Source organism: Arachis hypogaea, chromosome 12 (genome assembly GCF_003086295.3).
Source record: "Arachis hypogaea cultivar Tifrunner chromosome 12, arahy.Tifrunner.gnm2.J5K5, whole genome shotgun sequence".
Lineage (NCBI taxonomy): Eukaryota > Viridiplantae > Streptophyta > Magnoliopsida > Fabales > Fabaceae > Arachis > Arachis hypogaea.
The window spans coordinates 78776573-78787901 of record NC_092047.1 but is presented as its reverse complement, the minus strand read 5'-3'; the positions used below and the strand labels follow the sequence as shown (position 1 = coordinate 78787901).

At 39.3% G+C, this 11329-nt stretch overlaps 1 non-coding gene across 1 annotated transcript; it reads left to right on the top strand.

The window, feature by feature from the left end:
- The first annotated feature begins 10846 nt into the window (after positions 1-10846).
- Positions 10847-10954, top strand: LOC112731056 (small nucleolar RNA R71). The gene has a single exon (XR_003166851.1). It is a non-coding gene; the product is annotated as a small nucleolar RNA R71 (small nucleolar RNA).
- The last annotated feature ends 375 nt before the right edge of the window (positions 10955-11329 follow it).

The window sequence follows — 11329 nt, the reverse complement described above, 5'->3', positions numbered from 1 at the left end:
ATAAAATAATTTCAGAGATTAAAATACTTAATGATAAATAAATCTAAATTAGCTCTTAATAAAATCTTCTAAAATTTCTAGGTCTTACAAATTGTATAATACTTCTATTATTGAATTTTAATTTCAAATAACCAATTATAAAATTTGCACAAAAATATTAATGAATTTAACTTCAAATATTAATAAAACTAATTTAATTACTCTTAATAGATTAGTTTATAAAATAAGAAGTTTAAATTAATAATAAGTTATAACATTTTCATGATAAAAGTTACTTAAATTAAGCTATATAATTCTTTCTTATTTTTCAATTACTAAAATTACGCAAAATATTCAATTATAATAAAATTACTTAAGAATCTTAATTGATTTATAATAAAATTATCTCCGAACCTATTTAATTATTTCTAATAAAATAATTTCTAAAATTATAAAGTTTAAATTTAATAAAATAAAATCACAATTTATTTATATTTAGATTTTCAAAAATGCAGGATGTTACAAAATAAAATTATTTTGAAAAAAATATATACACAATTTTTTTACTCTTAAAGTGTTTAACATTTAAAAAAAATTGTTATAAAATATATTTATATTTTGTGACAAATAATTAACTTGTTACAAACAATATTAAATTTTGTGACAAATTAATTTTTTGTTACAAAACAATTAGAGTTTTTGAAACAAAAAACAAAATTTGATACAAAATATTTTGAATTTTTGCAACTTGTTTTTTTTGTTACAAAATATTACAATATTTTGTAACAAAACACCGTCTCGTTACAAAAACTAACATAATTTGTAACATTATAAAACAGGTTGTTACAAAATATTATCATGTTTTGCAACAACTTGTAATGTTGTTACAAAACATTATTCTTTTGTAACAATCACATATTATTATTATAAAATACTATTTTTTGTAACAATTTTAAATTTGATACAAATTTTTTGTTACAAATGTTCCATTTTCTTGTAGTGGAGACAAGATTTACAAAACTCAGCAGCGTCTCTAAAAGGAGTAGGCCACCAGAATCCACAGTCTAAGATCTTTCTAGCTGTTCGTTGAGGGACAAAATTCCCTCCACTCTCAGATGAGTGACAGGCCTCTAAAATGGACTGGAATTCTGATTGAGACACACGTCTAATTACCTGATCAGTGCCACATCTCCATAAATATAGGTCATCCCATATATAATATTTAGACTCGCTTTTCAGCTTGTCTCTTTAATGCTTAGAAAAGTTTGGAGGAAATGTGCGGCTAACTAGATAATTAGCTACAGGTGCATACCAAGGGAATATCGCAGATACTGCTTGCATGTTATCAAATGGAAAATTATCATCTATAGGAGTAGAATCATCCTTAATGTGCTCAAGGCGACTCAAGTGGTCTGCCACTAAATTCTGGTTACCACTCCTATCCTTTATTTCTAAATCAAATTCTTGTAATAGCAGTATTCAACGTATAAGCCTTGGTTTGGACTCCTTTTTAGATAATAGATATTTTAAAGCTGCATGGTCCGAATACACTACTACTTTAGTACCAAGTAAATAAGCTCGGAATTTATCCAGAGCAAAAACAATAGCAAGAAGCTCTTTCTCAGTAGTAGTATAATTGGACTGGGCAGCGTCTAAAGTCTTAGACGCATAAGCTATAACAAAAGGATCCTTACCTTCACGCTGAGCCAGCGCTGCTCCTACTGCATGGTTGGAAGCATCGCACATGATTTCAAATGGCTGGCTCCAGTCTGGTCCTCTCACAATTGGGGCTTGAGTCAGGGCGGTCTTCAGCTTATCAAACGCTTGTTTGCAATCCTCACTGAACTCGAACTCAATATCTTTCTGCAGTAATCTGGATAAGGGAAGTGCTACCTTACTAAAGTCCTTAATAAATCTCATGTAAAAACCTGCATGGCCAAGGAACGAACGAACTTCCCTCACAGAGGAGGGGTAAGGTAAACTAGAAATAACATTCACCTTTGCTGGGTCTACAGAAATGCCATTATTAGATACTACATGTCCTAATACAATCCCTTGTTTTACCATAAAATGATATTTTTCAAAATTCAATACAAGGTTTGTATTAACACATCTATCTAATACTCTAGATAATCCATCTAAGCAAAGGCTAAAAGAATCACCATAAACGCTAAAATTATCCATTAAAACCTCCATACAGTCCTCAATAAGATCAGAGAAAAGACTCATCATACACTTTTGGAAAGTAGCTGGTACATTGCACAAGCCAAAGGGCATTCTCTTGTAAGCATAAGTCCCAAAAGGACATGTAAAAGTGGTCTTTTCCTGATCCTCAGGAGCTATATGAATCTGGAAATAACCTGTATAACCATCTAAAAAGCAATAATGTGATTTACCTGACAGGCGATCCAGCATTTGATTAATGAATGGAAGTGGGTAGTGATCCTTACGAGTGGCTTGGTTGAGACGCCTGTAATCAATGCAGACTCTCCAAGCATTCTGAACTCTAGTTGCTATGAGCTCTCCATGCTCATTCTTCACTGTAGTGATTCCAGACTTCTTGGGTACCACTTGTATTGGGCTAACCCATTCACTGTCTGAAATGGGATAGATGATACCTGCTTCCAACAGTCTGGTCACTTCCTTTTTGACAACTTCCAAGATAGTGGGATTCAATCTTCTTTGGGGTTGACGGACAGGTCTCGCTCCCTCTTCAAAAAATATTCTGTGCTCACATACTTGAGGGTTGATACCTACTATGTCTGCCAAACTCCACCCAATTGCCTTCTTGTGCCTCCTCAGCACATCAAGTAACTGCTCTTCTTGTTGAGAAGTGAGTTCCCTTGTAATGATAACTGGAAACTTCTGCTCATCTTCGAGATAAGCATATTTGAGATGTGGAGGAAGAGGTTTTAATTCCAACTTCTGATCATGGGCAGGCTCTGGATTGTCTGGAGCTTGTGAAAATGCTGAAGTGCCCTCATTGTCAGTTAAGAGGGTCCCCACACCTGGACCTTGTCCAGTGTGCCTCTCTTCTAACTCTTCCTTGTGAACTTCAGCTACAGTTTCATCTATGACATCACACTGAAAGATAGAATGATCTTCTGGAGGGTTGTTTATGACTCCATTCAGATTGAAGATTACTATTCGACCATCTATTTCAAAAGAGTATATTCCTGAAAAAGCATCCAATTTGAATTTTGATGTCTTCAGGAATGGTCTTCCAAGTAGGATTGATGATGGCTTATCTGAGTCATTATGGGGCATCTCCAAGATATAAAAATTAGTGAAAAATGTAAGCCCTTTAATGTTCACTAAAACATCTTCAGCAACTCCAGCCACTGTAATAATGCTTTTATCTGCTAACATAAAACGAGCTGCCGACCTTTTTAAGGGAGGGAGCCTGAAAATATCATATATAGACAAAGGCATTATACTAACACATGCTCCTAAATCACACATGCAGTCATAAATTACTACACCACCAATAGTACAACTAACTATACAAGGACCTGAGTCACTGCACTTTTCAGGCAATCCTCCCATTAAAGCAGATATGGAACTACCTAAAGGAATAGTTTCTAATTCATTAATTTTGTCTTTATGTATACATAAATATTTTAGAAATTTGCATATTTAGGTACCTATTGAATAACATCAAAAAGAGGAACAGTTACCTCAACCTTTTTGAATATTTCTACCATTTTGGGATCAGGTTCCAGCTGCTTCCTGGGCTTCCTTGCAAGTTGTAGAAATGGGATGGGAGTGGTATTTTCTGCAGTGTCTGCGTCTTTTGGTGCTTCTTCCTGTGGTTGGGCTTCTTCTTTTTTATCTATGTCCTGTATGTCCTCTTCCTCTTCAACATCTTCTATTTCTACTACCTCTTCAGCTGAGGCGTGTTCTGGTGGGTTTGACTCCTCCTGATTCCTCTCCTGCAGTGTGGTTCCGGACCTTAGGGTGATGGCATTAATGCCTCCCTTTGGATTGGGTAATGGTTGAGAGGGAATTCCAGTGGAGCTCAAAGGTTGGTTACTGGAGTTATTCATTGATCCAATCTGTGAGGTGAGAGCTTGTACAGCAGAGGTCAGACCATTTAGAGTGGCACTAAGGTTGTTTTCCATGGCCTGTTGTCTCCTATCAATAGATTATAGTAACTCATCATTAGGAGACAAAGAAGGATAAGTAATTTGAGAGGTCTGCTGTTGGATATTCTGTGGTCCTTGGGATTGCCTCAGGTGAGGTGCTCTATAAGGTTGGTTCTGTTGCCTGTTGTTATTATTATTCCACCTCTGATATCCCTGATTGTCTCTGCCTCCTCTGTTATTGTTGTCCTTCCAATTCTGGTTAGAATTGTCCTGCCATCCATGGTTATGATTTTCACCTTGATTGTACCCTTGGTTGGGGCGGTCATAGAAGTTATGAGTGGATGCCACCATGTTGTCTTCCTGTTGGAGCTGCGGGCATTCATCAGTATAATGGCTATAATCATCACAAATTCCGCAGACTCTCTGTGGGACTAACTGTTGGCTTTGTTGTGCTGGAGAAGATTGAGCTTGCTAAACTTGTTGTTGATTCAATTGCATCTGCTTCAGTAAGTTGGTCATTTCACAGATACTCTGAGCTAGAGCAGCAGTCTCTCTGCTAGAGGATACTTCTGCAACGGCTTTTGAACGGCCTTATTTCTGTCTGTGGTTCCTAGTAGATTCAGCTAAGTCGCTGATCAATTGCCATGCCTCATCAGTGGTCTTGTACTTCTTCATAGACCCATTGCTAGCACTTTCCAATGTGGTCTTATCTTGGGGCCTCATGCCCTATGTGATATAGCTGAGTAACACTATCTTGTCAATCATATGGTAGGGGCATGCTTCCAGAAGATTAGTGAAGCGCTCCCAGTATTCAAAGAGAATCTTGTTGTCATCTTGAACAATCGTGGAAATGTCTTTCCTCAGTTTATCAGTAACTTCAGATGGAAAGAATTTTTCCAAAAATTCTTTTCTGAGTGTATCCCAGTTGGATACATTTGCTAGGGGTTGAGTGTAGTACCACTCTCTTGCTTTTCCCTCAAGAGAAAACGGGAAAGCTTTCAGCAAAATTGAAGTTTCATCTGCACCATCACGTCTGACAATAGAACAGGCTGCTTGGAAATCTCTCAGGTGCTTGATAGGCTCTTGAGCAGGTAAGCCATGAAACTTGGGCATCAAATTGAGCAGTGCGGTCTTTATTTCAAAATCTGTAGCTACTGCTGGGTGATGCGTGGTGCACGAAATTGTGATCTCCAGGCTCGAACAAATCCTGGTAATGGCTCCAAAGCTTGGTGCTCTGATCTTAATTCATAATTGTCACAACTTCGATACAACTAACTAGCAAGTGCACTGGGTCGTCCAAGTAATACCTTACGTGAGTAAGGGTCGAATCCCACGGAGATTGTTGGTATGAAGCAAGCTATGGTCACCTTGCAAATCTCAGTCAGGCAGATATAAAGTGATAATGGTGTTTTCAAATATTATATAGTAAAATAGGGATAGAGATACTTATGTAATTCATTGGTAGGAATTTCAGATAAGCGAATGGAGATGCTTTTCGTCCCTCTGAACCTCTGCTTTCCTGCTATCTTCACCCAGTCAGTCTTACTCCTTTCCATGGCTGGCTTTATGTGATACATCACCACTGTCAATGGCTACTTTCGGTCATCTCTCGGGAAAATGATCCAATGCCCTGTCACGGCACGGCTAATCGTCTGGAGGCATCACCCTTGTCAATGGCTTCATCTTATCCTCTCAGTGAATAATATGCTCACGCACCCTGTCACGGCACGGCTATTCATCTGTCGGTTCTCGATCATGCTGGAATAGGATTTACTATCCTTTTGCGTCTGTCACTAATGCCCTGCAATCGCGAGTTAGGAGCTCGTCACAGTCATTCAATCATTGAATCCTACTCGGAATACCACAGACAAGGTTTAGACCTTCCGGATTCTCTTGAATGCCGCCATCATTCTAGCTTACGCCACGAAGATTCTGGTTAGGAGATCTAAGAGATACTCATTCTAGCTTATTTCATGTAGAACAGAAGTGTTTGTCAGACACGCGTTCATAAGGGAGAAGGATGATGAGCGTCACACATAATCATCACCTTCATCACGTTCTTGGGTGCGAATGGATATCTTAGAAGCGAAATAAGAAGGATTGAATAGAAAACAGTAGTACTTTGCATTAATCTTTGAGGGACAGCAGAGCTCCACACCTTAATCTATGGAGTGTAGAAACTCTACCGTTAAAAATACATAAGTGAAGGTCCAGGCATGGCCGAGATGGCCAGCCCCCTAAAACGTGATCAAAGGATCATAAGGTAATCCAAAGATGTCAAATACAGTAGTAAGAGGTCCTATTTATAATAAACTAGCTACTAGGGTTTACATGAGTAAGTATTTGATGTATAAATCCACTTCCGGAGCCCACTTGGTGTGTGTTTGGGCTGAGCTTAAGTGTTGCACGTGCAGAGGCCATTTGTGGAGTTGAACGCCAGTTTTTGTGCCAGTTTGGGTGTTCAACTCTGGTTTTGGATCCTTTTCTGGCGCTGGACGCCAGATTTGGGTAGAAAGCTGGCGTTGAACGCCAGTTTACGTCGTCAATTCTTGGCCAAAGTATGGACTATTATATATTTCTGGAAAGCCCTGGATGTCTAATTTCCAACGCAATTGGAAGCGCGCCATTTCGAGTTCTGTAGCTCCAGAAAATCCACTTTGAGTGCAGGGAGGTCAGAATCCAACAGCATCAGCAGTCCTTTTTCAACATCTAAATCTGATTTTTGCTCAAGTCCCTCAATTTCAGCCAGAAAATACCTGAAATCACAGAAAAACACACAAACTCATAGTAAAGTCCAGAAATGTGAATTTAACACAAAATCTATTAAAAACATCCCTAAAAGTAACTAGATCCTACTAAAAACATACTAAAAACAATGTCAAAAAGCGTATAAATTATCCGCTCATCACAACACCAAACTTAAATTGTTGCTTGTCCCCAAGCAACTGAAAATCAAAATAGGATAAAAAGAATAGAATATACTATAAATTCCAAACTATCAATGAAACATAGCTTCAATCATATGAGCGGGACTTATAGCTTTTTGCCTCTTGAATAGTTTTGGCATCTCACTTTATCCATTGAGGTTCAGAATGATTGGCATCTATAGGAACTCAGAGTTCGAATAGTGTCATTGACTCTCCTAGTTCAGTATGATGATTCTTGAACACAGCCTCTTTATGAGTCTTGGCCGTGGCCCTAAGCACTTTGTTTTCCAGTATTACCACCGGATACATAAATGCCACAGACACATAATTGGGTGAACCTTTTCAGATTGTGACTCAGCTTTGCTAAAGTCCCCAATTAGAGGTGTCCAGGGTTCTTAAGCACACTCTTCTTTTGCTTTGGACCTTGACTTTAACCGCTCAGTCTCAAGTTTTCACTTGACACCTACACGCCACAAGCACATGGTTAGGGACAGCTTGGTTTAGCCGCTTAGACCGGGATTTTATTCCTTTAGGCCCTCCTATCCACTGATGCTCAAAGCCTTGGGATCCTTTTTATTGCCCTTGCCTTTTGGTTTTAAGGGTTATTGGCTTTTTGCTCTTGCCTCTTGGTTTTAAGAGCTTTTGGCTTTTTCTGCTTGCTTTTTCTTTTTCTTTCTATTTTTTTTCGCCTATTTTTTTTTTTTTTGCAAGCTTTGTTCTTTGCTGCTTTTTCTTGCTTCAAGAATCATTTTTATGATTTTTCAGATTATCAAATAACATGTCTCCTAGTCATCATTCTTTCAAGAGCCAACATATTTAACATTCTTAAACAAAAACTTCAAAAGACATATGCACTGTTCAAGCATACATTCAGAAAACAAGAAGCATTGTCACCACATCAATATAATTAAACTAAGTTCAAGGATAAATTCGAAACTCATGTACTTCTTGTTCTTTTGAATTAAAACAGTTTTTATTTAAGAGAGGTGATGGATTCATAGGACATTCATAACTTTAAGACAAAGTTACTAACTACTAATGATCATGTAATGAAGACACAAACATGGATAAGCACATAACATATAAAACGAAAAAACAGAGAAAGTAAGAACAAGGAATGAGTCCACCTTAGTGATGTCCTTGAGCTCTTCTATGTCTCTTCCTTGTCTTTGCTGCTCCTCCTTCATTGCTTTTAGATCTTCTCTGATTTCATGAAGGATGATGGAGTGCTCCTGATGTTCCACCCTTAGTTGCTTCCAATAATTGTGTGGAAGAAAATGAATCCCCTGAGGTATCTCAGGGATCTCTTGATTTGCAGTCAAATATTCTACCACTGAGCTATAGACCCTTGATGGAAGCTTTTGTCTTCCCTTTCCTCTTTCTAGAGGTTTCTCTGGCCTTAGGTGCCATCAATGGTTATGGAAAAAACAAAAAAGCTATGCTTTTGCCACACCAAACTTAGAATGTTGCTCGCCCTCGAGCAAAAGAAGAAAGAATAGAAGAATAAGAAGAAGATATGGAGGAGATGGATGGGAGTGTGTATTCGGCCATATGGGTGGGATTGGGTGGGAGAGAGATGTTGAATTTTTGAAGGTAGTGGGTGTATGGATGTGAGTGGTAAATGGAAAAAAAGAAGGGATGATCATGAATGGAAAGAGAGATGATGAGGTAGGTGGGGATCCTGTGGGGTCCACAGATCCTAAGATGATCCTGTGGGGTCCACAGATCCTGAGGTGTCAAGGCATTTACATCCCTGCACCAATTTAGGCATGTAAAATGCCCTTGCACACAACTCTGGGCGTTTAGCGCCAGGTTGGTGCCCTTTTTGGGCGTTCAACGCCCCTTTGCTGCCATTTCTGGCGTTGAACGCCAGAACCATGCTTGTTCTGGGCGTTCAGCGCCAGGATGCTCCCATTCTGGGCGTTCAGCGCCAGAACTATGCTCTGTTCTGGCGTTTGAACGCCAGACAGATGCTCCTCCAGGGTGTGATTTTTCTTCTGCTGTTTTTGATTCCGTTTTCAATTTTTTTGTTTATTTTGTGACTCCACATGATCATGAACCTAAGAAAACATGAAAAACAATAAAAATAAGAATTAGATAAACATTGGGTTGCCTCCCAACAAGCGCTTCTTTAATGTCAATAGCTTGACAGTGAGCTCTCATGGAGCCTCACAGATGTGCAGAGCTTTGTTAAGACTCTCCAACACCAAACTTAGAGTTTGGATATGGGAGTTCAACACCAAACATAGAGTTTGGTTGTGGCCTCCCAACACCAAACTTAGAGTTTGACTGTGGGGGCTCTGGTTGACTCTGCTTTGAGAGAAGCTTTTTCTGCTTCCTCTCCATGGTTGCAGAGGGAGATCCTTGAGTTTTAAACACAAGGGAGTTCTCATTCCATTGAAGGACTATTTCACCTCTGTCAACCTCAATCACAGCTCTTGCTGTGGCCAGGAAAGGTCTTCCTAGGATGATGGATTCATCCTCTTCCTTTCCAGTATCCAGGACTATGAAATCAGTAGGTATGTAAAGGCCCTCAACCTTTACTAATACATCTTCTACTTGTCCATAAGCCTGTCTTCTTGAGCTATCTGCCATCTCTAGTGAGATTTTAGTAGCTTGCACCCCATAGATTCCCAGTTTCTCTATTACAGAGAGGGGCATGAGGTTTATTCCTGAACCAAGGTCACAAAGAGCCTTAAAGATCATGGTGCCTATGGTACAGGGTATTATGAACTTTCCAGGATCCTGTCTCTTCTGAGGCAATGTCAGTTGATCCAGATCACTTAGTTCATTGATGAACAAGGGAGGTTCAACTTCCTAAGCATCAATGCCAAACAATTTGGCATTCAGCTTCATGATTGCACCAAGAAACTTGGCAGTTTGCTCTTCAGTGACATCCTCATTCTCTTCAGAAGAGGAATACTCATCAGAGCTCATGAAGGGCATAAGGAGGGTTAATGGAATCTCTATGGTCTCTAGATGAGTCTCAGATTCCTTTGGTTCCTCAGAGGGAAGCTCCTTATTGATCACTGGACGTCCCAGGAGGTCTTCCTCCTTGGGATTCACGTCCTCTCCTCTCCTCACAGGTTCGGCCATGGCGCTTATGTCAATGGCCTTGCACTCTCCTTTTAGGTTCTCTTCTGTATTGCTTGGGAGAGTACTAGGAGGGATTTCAGTGATCCTTTTACTCAGCTGGCCCACTTGTGCTTCTATATTTCTAATGGAAGACCTTGTTTCATTCATGAAACTTACAGTGGCCTTAGATAGATCAGAGACTAGATTTGCTAAATTAGAAGCATTTTGTTCAGAGTTCTCTGTCTGTTGCTGAGTTGATGATGGAAAAGGTTTGCTATTGCTAAACCTGTTTCTTCCACCATTATTAAAGCCTTGTTGGGGCTTTTGATCCTTCCATGAGAAATTTGGATGATTTCTCCATGTTGAGTTATAGGTGTTTCCATAAGGTTCACCTAAGTAATTCACCTCTGCTATTGCAGGGTTCTCAGGATCATAGGCTTCTTCTTCAGAAGATGCCTCTTGAGTACTGTTGGATGCAGCTTGCATTCCATGCAGACTCTGAGAAATCATATTGACTTGCTGAGTCAATATTTTGTTCTGAGCCAATATGGCATTCAGAGTATCAACTTCAAGAACTCCCTTCTTCATAGGCGTCCCATTGCTCACAGGATTCCTTTCAGAAGTGTACATGAACTGGTTATTAGCAACCATGTCAATGAGTTCTTGAGCTTCTGCAGGCGTTTTCTTTAGGTGAATGGATCCACCTGCAGAAGTGTCCAGTGACATCTTTGATAGCTCAGATAAACCATCATAGAATATATCCAGGATGGTCCATTCTGAAAGCATGTCAGAAGGACACTTTTTGGTCAACTGTTTGTATCTTTCCCAAGCTTCATAGAGGGATTCACCTTCTTTCTGCCTGAAAGTTTGAACATCAGCTCTAAGCTTGCTCAGCTTTTGAGGAGGAAAGTACTTGGCTAAGAAAGCCGTGACCAGCTTATCCCAAGAGTACAGGCTGTCTTTGGGTTGAGAATCCAACCATAATCTAGCTCTGTCTCTTACAGCAAAAGGGAAAAGCATGAGCCTGTAGACTTCAGGATTTACTCCATTAGTCTTAACAGTATCACATATCTACAAGAATTCAGTTAAGAACTGAAAGGGATCTTCAGATGGAAGTCCATGAAACTTGCAGTTTTGCTGCATCAGAGAAACTAATTGAGGTTTCAGCTCAAAGTTGTTTGCTCCAATGGCAGGAATGGAGATGCTTCTTCCATGTAAATTGGAATTAGGTGCAGTGAAGTCACCAAGCATCTTCCTTATATT